A 13,167-nucleotide genomic window follows, 5' to 3' on the forward strand; every position below is an offset into this window, starting at 1 on the left:
AAAAATTGTACATCAGAATTCTATAGCTTGATGCCTTTGCACTGAACACACTCATACAGTCAACACAGCTCAAGAAACAGAACATTACCTATATCCCTGAAGCCTTCCCACTTTAGATTCTCTTATGATCACTATCCCTCATTGTGTAAAGGACAATCAAGTGCTTTTTCCTATAATAACATGCAGAGCTTCTCATGACTTCTACTCTCTTAATAGCACTGATGATGGATATAGCCTTAAGGATGGCCTTATTGTATGCTTTTATTTTCTTTTGCTTTAAAAACCATGTCTCTTGAAAAGGGACATGCCTGTCTTGCCTGTTGTTAAATTTGGACATGGATAGACTGAGTTATCTTGTAGGTCATCTTTCTTTCCGTAGAGGTAACATATTCTTTGCTTTTGTTTATCCGTGTTATAGGAGTCCATTGAAACCAGAATGTTGTCTATTGTGCTTGAGAGAAAAGGAAAATGGCTCAGCTGCCCAGATCTCTTTAGCTGTCTTCTCTAAAAAGCATTCCGTGTTCAAAAGAGCTCAAGGCACATGAAAGAAATTCTGTGTTGGAGGGAGGCTGCACAATGCTGGGTGCATTTATCTCCTGGGATAGGAGGAGGTGATTAGACCAAAGGACTGGCAACTTCCGGCAGTAATGGACTGCTGACGTGGTGTTTTCACCCTGCTTTTTGTCTGGACATGTTTATAAAGCTAATAGTAATTTTTCAAAAGGCAGCTTCTCAGAGGAAGAATAAAGAGTTGGAGGTTGAATTCAAGCCCCTTTGCATATTTTTTTTTTTGAAACAAAAGCAAAGAATACATTCAATTCTGAATCTCCTTGGAAATTGCCTTGCCTGTGTGTCTTATTTAACTTCTGTGCTTTCTTATGGCTGAACTGAAATACTGTACATGCATTTCAAGAATTTCATTACTGATTTTTTTGTTATGTATTTATTTAGTTTTGTAAAACCGATATATAGTTACTGTACCATGAGATTTATCCTTTTGTAAGTGTACAGGCTTTTAGTATAGTCATAAAGTTACGGAACTGTCCCCAGTATCTTATTGTGGGCATTTTCATCACTCCAAGCAGAAACTTTATACCAATTAACAGTCACTTTTCTCATTCTGTTCGTTTCATTTTGCCAAACAAATGTTATTATCTCTAGCTAGAAGTCTTTCTTCCATGGGGTATCATGACAGTTCTTTGAACTTATTATTTTTTTATTTTTTGGTAATGGGGACCAAACTCATGACCTCACGCTTGCCAGGCAGGCGCTTATGCCCCAGCCCAGTTCTTTGAACTTTTGCGGAGAAATTTGTCTCATTCAATTTATGTTCTAAAGTTAATTTAGGGGTGTACTTTTTAGCACTGTCACAAACACCATGCTGATGAATAGTACATAAAGAAATGGTACATTAATCATTATCACTTATCAAAGTTTAAGTGCATATGGACAGCAGTGTGTGACTTGCACAAAACTGAGTGGTAAAGATCTGACTGTGTGCCAGAGTTGATCTGTGCTGTCAGAGTTTAATGGACTGGGACATCAGATCCAGTCTATGTGGAAACATTTGTGTTTCCTTATGTCCTAAACTAGTTTTTGAAAAAAAATCTGTGAAATGTGTTTATAGACTTAGGTGATTCTAAAATCTAGAGTCTATGGTTTCTAAACTACAATAATTGTATTAAAAAACTCAATGTAGACTTTAAGAAGCTTTTGATTCTGTGCTTTATTTCAAAAGTAACATATACAAGATGAAAAAAATTTTAAACATCTAGAACTAGAAGAATTGTCAAGTTAAAAAAGAACTCTTGGTCATCCTGTCTCTTACTCTGTAGTTGAATATTTCAAGCATTTCTATGCTTAAGCGTTAGGCTTAAGTTGACTTTTAAATATTCTTCAGAATTGCTTGTTTATTGAATTGTGTCATTCTGTAATTTAATACTGTTTACAGTAGATGGAAAGCTTTATAATTTTTGCTTTTCAAAATGCTGATTGTTAAGAACAACTAGTAATCTTTCTAAAAAATTACTTTGACTTCTCCATAGGCCAGTGGAACTTCTGAGCAACTATGGAAATTCACATAATTCAGGAGTTGGTCTGTTTATCATCAAAGAAGGCCATATAAGTCTAGAACCCTTAAAAATACCTCTATAGTGATGCTGCTGGAGTTCAGTGGCACTTACATATTTTAAAAGTAAGTCTCAGGGAAAGAATGACCATTGTCCTGTACTATGCATAGAGATTAAATAATAGAAACTTAAAAATTCTTGGGAGGAAAAAAGTGTGGATTCACTACAAAAATAAGTAGTCACCATGTCTTCTTCTCTTGGTATAAAATACCTCTACTTTTTCTTCTCTTGAATCCCATGTTTCTGTACTTGCTTTTAGAATTTTCCAACTTTAGAACTGTGTTCTACAGAGTCAGGTATTGGGCTGAAGAAATATTTTGCAATAGACAAGATGGTTCTAGTAGGTTTTTTTTAAGACTACCCCCCACAAAAGGATTTGGAAGACAATCAGTTGAAAGTTAGGTTTTAAATCATCAGAATATAGGAAGATAACATTGAGGTTGAACTACTCCTTAAGAAGAATTCAGTGATTGCTTGAAACTAACAATGGTTTTAACATCTGAAAGTGTAATAATGTTTTCATTCTGTTAGGTTACTTGTAGCAAGTTAATCATTTTAGCATATTTAATAGTGCTATTGTTGCCTTTAAAGAATATATGTATCTCTGTAAATCAGCATCTATATATAGATACACATTTATATATATTTCTGCTATTTTTTTTTCCTTGTGCCTGGGATTGAATCTAGGTCTCCTGCATACTAAGCATACATCCTACTACTAAGTTCCATCCCACTTCTCCACTTATAAAAGAAGGTTTAATGCTGCTGTCATCTACCATATTGTTTCATTCAGATGTAGTATTATTTACTGGAGTTATATGGTTATTGGAATATGACTTGATACAATGGATGCCAAAAATTTGTGCAGAAACAAGCAAACCATCTTTTACTATATGAATAGTTAATAAGAATAAGAGTATCTTGCAGAAAGCATGAGAGCTATAATAATATTAGATAGCACTTACTCTTGAAAAAGAAAATGAAAAAAACAAAAGCCACACTGTAAAATAAAGTCAGATTACCAGGCTCTGTTTTCCCAGTACAAGGAAAGGAATTTATACACTGCAAAGCTTACTTTGCAACAACCCACAAAAGGTTGGACTTAATACTTATTGAATATTTTAAAAGTGTTTTTATTTTTCTTTCCACATACTCTTACCCAAAGACAAATTTATTTCCTTGTATAATCACACTGTCAAACATTAATTTATCTTAGTACGTTTTTATGTTCCTACTGTATGGTAAGTACTGAACTTTTTAATTGATCAGTAGTTACTTGGTTGGTTGAAAGTAAAATGTTTCTTTTATTTAGCCCAGATAAACTTAGTCTTAGTCTGAAAAAATGTGTCTTGATCAACAAGCTAAAATTTAACAGACAAATGTGATTGTTTGGGCAAGGGTGTACCATGAAGGAACAACTGACCAGTGTATCTGGCTCTGTGGTGGTTCTGATCATTACTCGAAGCTTTCTAAGCATTTGGCACAATCAGCAAGTTGTTTCTCATATTTGGAGACTAATACTGGGGAGCATGTTTTGTTTTACTCCATACATTTTTTTTTTTTCTAACAAGGATTTATAGTATTTGTTTACTCTAGCACTTTTAACCTCTGTGTGAGGAATTCAAAACCTATTGTAGTTAAGTCATTAGAATTCTTTTGAATAGTTTAGTCATTAGAATTGTGTTTAATAGTTTAAATATCAATATTCTTATAGGAAAGAATTTTAGAAGTTCATTTTCTGGATAATATAAAATTATCAATTTTTCTAAGTTAAATTATAAAGATAATCCAGTCTTCCTAAGAATACCAACAAAATTTTATTATTATTTTCTGCAAGCAGATTCTAAACATCAGATTTAAAAAGAACATTGTAAAAAAGCCAGGAAAATTTTAGGTTTTAAAACATGAAAGTTTTAGTAATTAAAATAGCTTATTTCACTTGTTTGTAGCCACACAATTTATAATAGCTAAATCCTACAAATGGTGAATATGTCCATCAACAGATGAATGGATAAACAAAGTGTATTTCTACACAATGGAGCATTACTCTGTCATAAAAAAGATAAATGAAGCTTTTATAGGCAAATGCATGCAATTTGAGAATAAGCCAGATACCCAAGCTTAAATATCAAGTGAATTCTCTTCTCTTCTCTCTCTCTCTCTCTCTCTCTTTCTTTCTTTTTTTGGTACTGGGGTCAAACTCACAACTTTGCATTTGCCAAACAAGCACTTATACCACTGAACTAAACCCCCTGGCGGTGGCTTCTCTTTTATGAGAAACTCAAAATATATACAAATAAAAAGCAAAAGTAGGCAGAAGTCCAAATAATTTCCCAAATTATCTATTCTGTTGTTTCCATAATATTTTAATATATAAGCTAATTTGTTTCATTTATCCTATTAGCTTTTCTTAGTTAATTGAAGAGAGTTTTATGCTTTGATCTGTTTCATTTTTGTGAGTCTTTTTATCTGTGGCTTGTACTTTGAGTAACATTTTTGTTATTTTAGAATTATGATGCACAGTGTATTAATTTCATATTCTCTATTTTTAAAAATTTTTTTCATAAAGGAGTGCTTTTATATTTTTTAATATTTTCTGTATTAAGATCTACTTGTATTACATTAAAACAAAACAAAATAAAACAAATACCAGCTTGCTTGTATTGGGTGCATGAAGAAAAACAGAAAAAAAAAACCTAAAACCTGAAGTTAAAGGAGGAAAGGTTTATTCGGCTCACAGTGTGTCGAGGTTTCAGGCCATAGCTGACTGGCCAGGCAAGGTAGCTTAGCAGAGGGCCTCACAGGGGAGCAGTTCATGATATGGCAGGCAGAAGGCAGCAAAACAGCAAATCGTGAGGGAGCAGCGAAGCAGCGGCAGGAGGAGGCCGCCTGTGTCCTGTCCTTGTGTAGCCACCTTTCTGGGTGGTGCTGTGCACACTCAGGGTGAGCCTGCCCAGTAAGCACTCTGCTGATCATCAGTGGGCTAATTTAGTAATCATGCCGCCTTGATCCCGTTATCACACAATTTACTCCCAGCATCACACAAGATCCAGCCACCTCCGAAAATCATACCTGTGGGCACATAAGGTCTTGGGGGGTCATCCAGATGCAAGCCACAGAGCAGCACGTATGACAAAAGGTACATTTTCTTTATATGAATGAAACATTTACAGGGTGATCAGAGAAAGTCAGTACCACAGTGGGAAAATGGTCAACAGACCCGAGCAACTGTTCACAAAATGAAAATATTAACAAATACTTTTAAAGATTAGGATAAACTTGGAGTTCTTTTTTTTTTTTTTGTACCAGGGATCGAACTCACAACCTTGGGCTTGCCAAGCAGGCACTTACTCTGCTGAGCTAAACCCCTGGCCCTAACTTTTTGTAGTTCTAAACTTCTTTATGTGGATCTTTTACATTTGTTATTAAACTTACAGGACTTTTTTTGTTTTAGTTATTTCTTTTACAAATGAGATCTTTTGTGGCATAATGTTTTTTTGCTTTTTATAAAAAACATATACAGGAAAACTACTGTACTGAATTCTTGCTGTTTGTAATAGTTTTTCCAGTTCCACAGGTATCCTTGTTAAATAATTAGTTATAAATACTGATAATTTTGTCTCTTCTTTTTATATTTTACCTGTTATTTTTTCTCTTTTAATTTCATTGACTTACAGTTCTATAAATGTTAAAAGTAGTGGTGATAATGCCCATCCTTATTTTGTTCTTGTGTACAATAGGTATGTTTCAAGAATTTTTTTGCTTTTTGACATGAGGACTTATCTGTAGTGGAGTCTGGCCTTGAATTTGCAGCACGCCTCTGCTGCAACCCGCACAGCTCCTGAACTCCTGGAGTAAGGACTGTAAAGGGTGCCGAGAAGGTGTAGAAATAAAGATGAGGCACAAAGCTGGGCTTAGGTGGCCTCCTAACTACTCAGCCATGTAGCACATTTACTTACACATTTGCAGGTTGGTGTCATGTGACACCCCCTTTGTCTAGTAACCCACTGCTTGGATTGCCTCAGGGCCTGGTGTTCTCTAGACTAAAGCAGCTTGTTCACGTGGCTTTCCTCTGGCACTGTTTGTTCTTAGACAGGACTTGCCTACCTGCACACCTGTGATCAATTTCCTGCATCAGCCACTCCTGACATCTCCTCCCTTTCTGTTTTGTAGTCATCAGGGATGGGTGGTCAGTTGAAGTTGGAGGAACTGTGTTTGGAGGACTTCTGCAGACAGTTTTCTTTTTTGTGATTATACTCTTCTGCTGTATATGTAAGACCAAATTAAAGCGAGACCTGTATTAATTAAAATTAGATTTCTGCTGTCAGGTTCAGTGAGTCTCCTCAGGCATTACCTTATAACAGTACACAGCATCTCTTAGTGCTTCTGTCAGTGTCAGCCATCTGGATTAGTCACGGCCATTGCTTGACCAAGTTGCTTTCTGTGAAAGCTTGTGAGATTTTTCTCTCCTGATGACTGTCCTTCGGTGCACTGCATATTGTTGATCACGTTCCCCTGTGGTCCCATAATCTCCTTGGTCAGAAGACTGGGTACTCACTGAGTTACATGATAGCGAAGCAGAGGTTCTCTTACGTCCTGGATCCTCACTGAACTCAAAGAGCTGAGGCCAAAATAATGCCTGTCCTCCTACCCATCTGTCTTCTAGTTTTTGGTCTCCAAAGCTCAGTTTTTAAACATCTGCAAGAAAAGAGTGATAACATTACAGTGTGTTAGGGGCAGTAAGCTTAACATGTCTATCTTATTTGAATATCAAGCACTTTACAACATAAAATAAAACCATTATTTTCTAACAACTATGGATGTTTTAATATTTAAATTACTATGGAATGTTAACAAACAGTTACATATTTTACACAGAAAATTAGAAATCAAAACTATACTATATTATGTATTGTATTATGTATTATGTATTGTATATTATGTATTGTATTATGTATTGTATTATGTATTATGTAACTATATTATGTATTGTATTATGTATTATGTAACTATATTATGTATTGTAGCATGACAGTCAGGATGACTTTCATAAAACACTTGAATTTCCATTTTTACATAAATTATCCTTTTTAGACATTCATCCTTATCTAATACATAAAAAGCATTTATCTAACTTGTTGACCTATAGTGGGATGTACATCTCATAAATTTTTGTTAAAGGCAGAGTTCTAAATCTGAAAGAAAAGTATCACTATAAATACCCCTCATTCTACACTTTGGAAGACTCGCACATCTGCAGGCATAAGTACAATCAACACATTACAAAAGCAGGAACAATCATAGCCATATGAAAACCTTTTTACTGTAGCATCTTTAAATCAAAAACTGTGTTGTCTAGGAAGCTTATCCTTTGATGAGCAGTGTAAACATATTACAATAATATATTTTTAATAACGTTTATTGAAGTATCCTCCATAAAGCTATGGACATCGTTGGGGCTTCCTAAGAATGAACAAGAACCAGTTAATTTTTTTTCTAGACAGTTCCTTTCTTATTTATCAATTAGAGTCCTGTCCAGTGATTTTTCTATACATTAAGATTTCTGTTTAATTACCTTAATAATTTTTTGGTGACTTATGAAAACCCAATTACAATATTTAGCACACTAATTTTTGAACAGTGAGAGACTCAAAGTCCTAATAAGCAACAATATATATTACATTTACACAACCAAGTTGAGCATCATTTTGACCAGCTGGCAACCCGAGTGGGAGCATGCTTTTTAAATCTAATCCAATTTTGAATAAAGATCCAAAAATGTAAAAGAAAAAGAGCAAAAATTGTTGAGTTCAAATAAAGAACAGCTATTCACAGATATGGCAAACAAAGAAACAGGTACACAGCTTAACAGACTAGACAGGCAAACATCCTAAAAAATATAGTGCACTCAAATATATTTTTGACCAAATTGAATTATAAGAACGTTTTAATGATTTATAATTGTTGTTTCGTGCTGCTTACACCAAGAATCTTACTTCAGATTGAAACTGGAAGTCCTTGTTTCTCATATTAGTTGTTTCTCTCTTAGCAGCACTAAGACTATGGTAAATGAAACATGAACTGCTTACACTGTTCGTTTGAAACTCGTGTTGTCCGTGGGCTATGATTTATTGACTTGTTGATGCATGTGAACTGGGTGCATTTTGTTGTTGCTGTATGTTAAATGGTGACCAATGTTTTTACAAAAGAATTGAATAACAACAACAAAAAAAGAATCGAACAAAAAAAGTCTTTTAAGAAAAAAAAAGAACATTTTACAATTTTAGAATTTATAACTACAAATAGACTAATCAGATTTTATTGTAGGTAATTAGCAGAGATCTCTTAAGAATTTGGAAGGAATAAAATCTTTTATCCATAATCAATATATATTTTTGTATTTTATTTTGTCTTAAGAATACTAGTAACTTTTGTGTCTCTTTTTTTTATGTAGTTTTCAACTCAGTTATCTGTATGTACTCAGTCACCTACTCAGACCTTTGATTTGATTTTGGTTGCTATCTCTTGGGCATTGTAAGTCAATTCCTTTAATTTGCCCCAGGTCAGGCCTAGCCCCATCTTTATCAGCTGTGGTGTGGTCTCTGAGGTATCACTGTTGTTAAGACTGAGCATCAGCTTTTGAAAGGTGGAATCAACTCCTTCTCCAGGTCTGGGTCCATAATACAGCTGGACATCATGTTCTGATACACAGAGAAGGTGTTTATCATTCTCTGGAAAGACACAAGCATCCCCTGTACTCCAAGTGATTAGTGGATTCCTAGTTTCTGTTCCTATTTTCTTTTCCTTTACCTGATTGTGTTTCTGCTGCTGTGGTTCCATCCTTTGTAGGATTTAAAAAGGTAATAGTATACGTTGCCAAGTGAAGTCTATTTTGAGGTGTAAATTCTGTGGGGAGTTCCCTCTTTTGTTTTTGTAATTGAATTTGAGTGTACGGTGAGCATGTTTAACAATTTTTAGACCTTGAGGAATATAAGGAATTCCCATGGTAAGGAACATATGAACAGTTCTACAAAATGTTTGGAAGGCAGCACTCCCAATAGGCCGTCTTTAAGTGTAGGAAAAAAAGAGAAAACCCCTGCATTTTGTATTTAGGCGTCTGGGGCTCCTGCTTCACTTGTCACTCTTACCCCTGGCTGTAGCTCCCAACTCATCACCTGGGAGTTGTGGGTGAGCTCCCCTGCCTACAGGGCTTGTTGGCCAGTTTCCCCGTGGCTTTACTTGTTGGCACCAACTCTTGGTGGTAGTGACCAAAGGGGATCAGTGTCCACCTCACTGCCGGGGATGTTCACCATCACCAGCACTCCTGACCTACCACGGGATATGGAAGTGGCCACCTCCGTAGCCATGGCCTTCTTCTTCTTCTTCTTCTTCTTCTTCTTCTTTTTTTTTTTTATAGGAATAACAGCACAAAAAGCCATATAACAGCTTTATATACAACTAATAAAATATGTGTAGTGTCAGTGTATTGAAAACTAGGAAAGTGATACAGGAAAGCAAAAAAGACTTAAATAAATATAGCTATATTGATTGTGAATTTGAAGCAAATAACCCTAAGCTAAATAACAATTTTGAAAAGCAACAGAATTTGAGAATTCGCACTACCAGTTATCATGACTTACTAGGGGACCACAGTGATAATGCTATAGCCAGCCTCTTACCAGCTCATGAAAGCTGAATGTTGAATTTTCAGAAGTTTTATTGGTTGTGTTGGTTTTTTGAAATTGTCTACTGTGAGAGTAGAAAATCAGCAAATCAGGACCACACTGTTTCCTGTTCTTGGACAGGCTTGCCTTGTGTCTGCATGATCAGTTTCCAGCTTCAGCTGTTCTGAGAGTCTTCCTTCTTTAGCTTTCTGAGTACTGGGATCATAGGCATGAGCCACCACTCATGGTTATGTTTCTAGAATTTCATCTTAGTTATGATGTACAAGACTTTGGATTTCACATACAGATAGTATTTATTATATGAAGAGACTATATTGTTCTGTTTTTAGGAATTTTAATTATTAAAAATTATGCTGAATTTCATCAAATATGATTTAAAAATTTTAAGCATTTTTCTTGTTTCACTTGTTAATTGAGTAAATTACATTGTTAAATGTAATATCAAATGATCTTTGTCCTACTAATATGAGTTTCATGTGATCACTAACTGTTGACAGATTGTGTTTACTGGTGTTTTCATCAGGCTTCTACATTGACATTTTGGTTAATACCAATATGAACTGTGTGATATTCATAATGGAATAGCTCTTTTATTCATATTAGTGCTAGTTTATCATCACTAGAACAATTTTAAATCTGTATTTGTTTATTCCCACATATTTAAAAACCATTGGAATTACCCATTTCTGCAAAGACTTGGTATAATTCATCTGTGTGACTTTTAGTGTCTGCTGCTTTGTGAGGCATGCTTTTGACATCTTTTTAGTTACATGAGCTGTTATTAACCTACTTGGATGAAATTCACACTGACAGATGACATAACATCTGTAGGTCTGACAGATTTGTTTGTTTGAATATACATAATCATTTTTAACATTTAAAATTTTACTAATACTTTTATTCCTCTGCACCACCTTAGAAATTAAGCATGCTTTTGTAACTGTAGTATGTAAAATGTTTTACTGGTAAATGTGTAGCAGTTTTTTACAGTTAAGTTACAACTAAGTTGCACCTATACAACAAGAGGAGATAAGCTGGGGTAGGCCAACTGGTCTGGCGGAAAAGCCACTAACGCAGGATGCCGAGCAACTTGTAGGGCTGTGCACTTGTAGAAGATGTATTACTGTCGTGAAAACTAGCTGAGGGTTACAGTATCCGCCTGCTTTGGGCAATTGGGTCTTACTGGAGCTGGGACAATGCTAGGGCCACGCTGTGGGGAAGTCACAGAAGAATGGCGGAGGCTGCCATCTGGAGATGCGGTGCATTGGATCACTAAGGTCAATGCTTCTTTTCAAACAGATTTTCTTAGTAGATTTTAGATACACATAATTATCACATTCATCATAGAACTTTGTAACTATACATGGTATTCTTCTCCTTTTTTCCCCACTTCCCTCCCTTCCCTTCAACTACCCTTTCCTCTCCTTATTTGTAAAACCATTGCTTCCATTTTCTTCCTTCTATTCTCATTTTTTTTCTTGGTCTTTCATTTATCCCCTCCCCTCCCCCTTGTTCCCCTTCCTATTTGAACAGTTTCTTCCCATTTTCCAACATCTGTTATACATTCTGGTCCTTATTTATGCTTTTGATTTCTCACACCAGAGAAACAATATGGTATTCACATGTGTGTCTGATTCATTTCACTTAAGAGTATAGTCTCAAGGTGCATCCATTTACTTAGAAATATAAATAAAAACCCCCCAAAACAAGACAAAAACAAACAAAAAAAAACTACCCCATTTACTTAGAAATGTCTTGAGGTAATCCTTCTTTAGAGCAGAGTGGTACTCTATTGTTCTTCTTTATCTATTCCTTAGTTGATGGGAATTTGGGTTGTTTTCATGATTTGACTGTTAGGAACTGTGCCATTATAAACATGACTGTGCATGTATCATTTTGGTGTGATACTTCTTTTAAGAAGATACTAAAAAGGGAATAGCTGGTTTGAAGGGACCTTTGGTCCTAGTTTTTGAGGAAGCTACACACTGATTTCTACAATGTTTGCACGAGTTTACACTCGCACCAGCAATGGGGAAGGGTTCTTTTTTCCCCACATATCTGCCAGCATTTGTTATTGGTTGATTTCTTGATAATAGCCATTATTTCGGGAGTGAGATGAAATCTCAGTCTTGTTTTAATTTGCATCTCTCCATCTGACCATTGTTGTTGAACAGTTTTTCATATATTTACTTGCTGTTTGCACTTCTTCATCTGAGAAGTGTGTGTTCATTTCAGGTACCCATTTTTGGATTGGGTCTTTGGGGGGGGTCTGAATTTTTAAAATTCTTTATATATTATACATAATAAGTCATAAAAGTTTATAAATCAAAGGAGTGGAAAGCCAGATGTGGTGAAGTATTCCTGTAATCCCAGATACTCAGGAGGCTGTGGCAGGATAATTTAAAGTTTGAGGCAGTTTGGGACAACTTAGTGAGATCTTACTAACGAAAAAAGAGGTGTAGGGACCTGGCTCAATAATAGGTCACCCCTGGTTACTCCCTCCATACAAAAAGGAGTGGAAAGGGCTTAGATGTGAAGTCATTTCACTTTGGCTATTCAGCTACTTACTAAATCTCTTTCAACCTCTAATTCCTCATCTTTATAATAAATAGGGGTAATAATAAGTATCTTGCAGAATTTTGTGAATACTTAATGAGATAATGTATCTAACGTGGAGCCTAATTAAGGTTTAATAAATTTCCTAATGATTCCCAGTGTCTCTGCCACAAATTTCTTAATGAATTCATTTTTTTCTCCTAATAGCTTGCATTTTAGTCTGAATACATTATTTTGTTTAAATGTAGTTCCATGTCTTTTATTTATTATTTGTTCAGAAGCTCCTCATTGAGTACTTGCTCTGTGTTAGGCACTGCCGTAGGGGCTGAGATTAGAATAGCCATCAAGACAGGTAATGTTCCTAAGCTTGTCAAATTTGCATTCTGGTGGATAGGTAAAAAATCAAGTTAAACTAGAAAATATCAAATGATGATTAACAATGTGATGAAAAATACAAATAGGTAGAAATACAGACTATGAAGGATGCTTCTTTAACTTGAAGCCTCTTTGATGAAGAGACATTTTACTGAGACCTGAATAGCAAGAAGGAGCTAGCTATTCTAACTGAGTTAAGGTCTGGAGGAGGAACATTTCAAGAAGATGGGCCAGCTAGTTCAGAGGTGGCTGAGAGTTTGTTCTAGAAAGAAAAGGATGGAGCTACTTTTTTTGTTTGTTTGATACAGGGTCTCTTTATGTTGTTCAAATAGGCCTTCAACTCACTGTGGAGCCCAGCCGTCCTCCAATTTGCAGTGATCCTCCTGCCTCAGCCTCCCCAGAGCTGGGATTACAAGTGTATG

At 35.4% G+C, this 13,167-nt stretch overlaps 1 protein-coding gene and 1 pseudogene across 1 annotated transcript in view; both read left to right on the plus strand.

The window, feature by feature from the left end:
* Window positions 1-13,167, plus strand: part of Ppm1l (protein phosphatase, Mg2+/Mn2+ dependent 1L) — a 316,234-nt gene that overhangs the window by 24,583 nt on the left and 278,484 nt on the right. The gene's annotated exons all lie outside the window — the stretch shown is intronic.
* LOC134476136 (KATNB1-like protein 1) overlaps window positions 1-13,167 on the plus strand; it is a 63,960-nt pseudogene that overhangs the window by 13,690 nt on the left and 37,103 nt on the right.

Source organism: Cavia porcellus, unplaced genomic scaffold (genome assembly GCF_034190915.1).
Source record: "Cavia porcellus strain 051 isolate PalLab524CR breed Dunkin Hartley unplaced genomic scaffold, mCavPor4.1 scaffold_5, whole genome shotgun sequence".
NCBI lineage: Eukaryota > Metazoa > Chordata > Mammalia > Rodentia > Caviidae > Cavia > Cavia porcellus.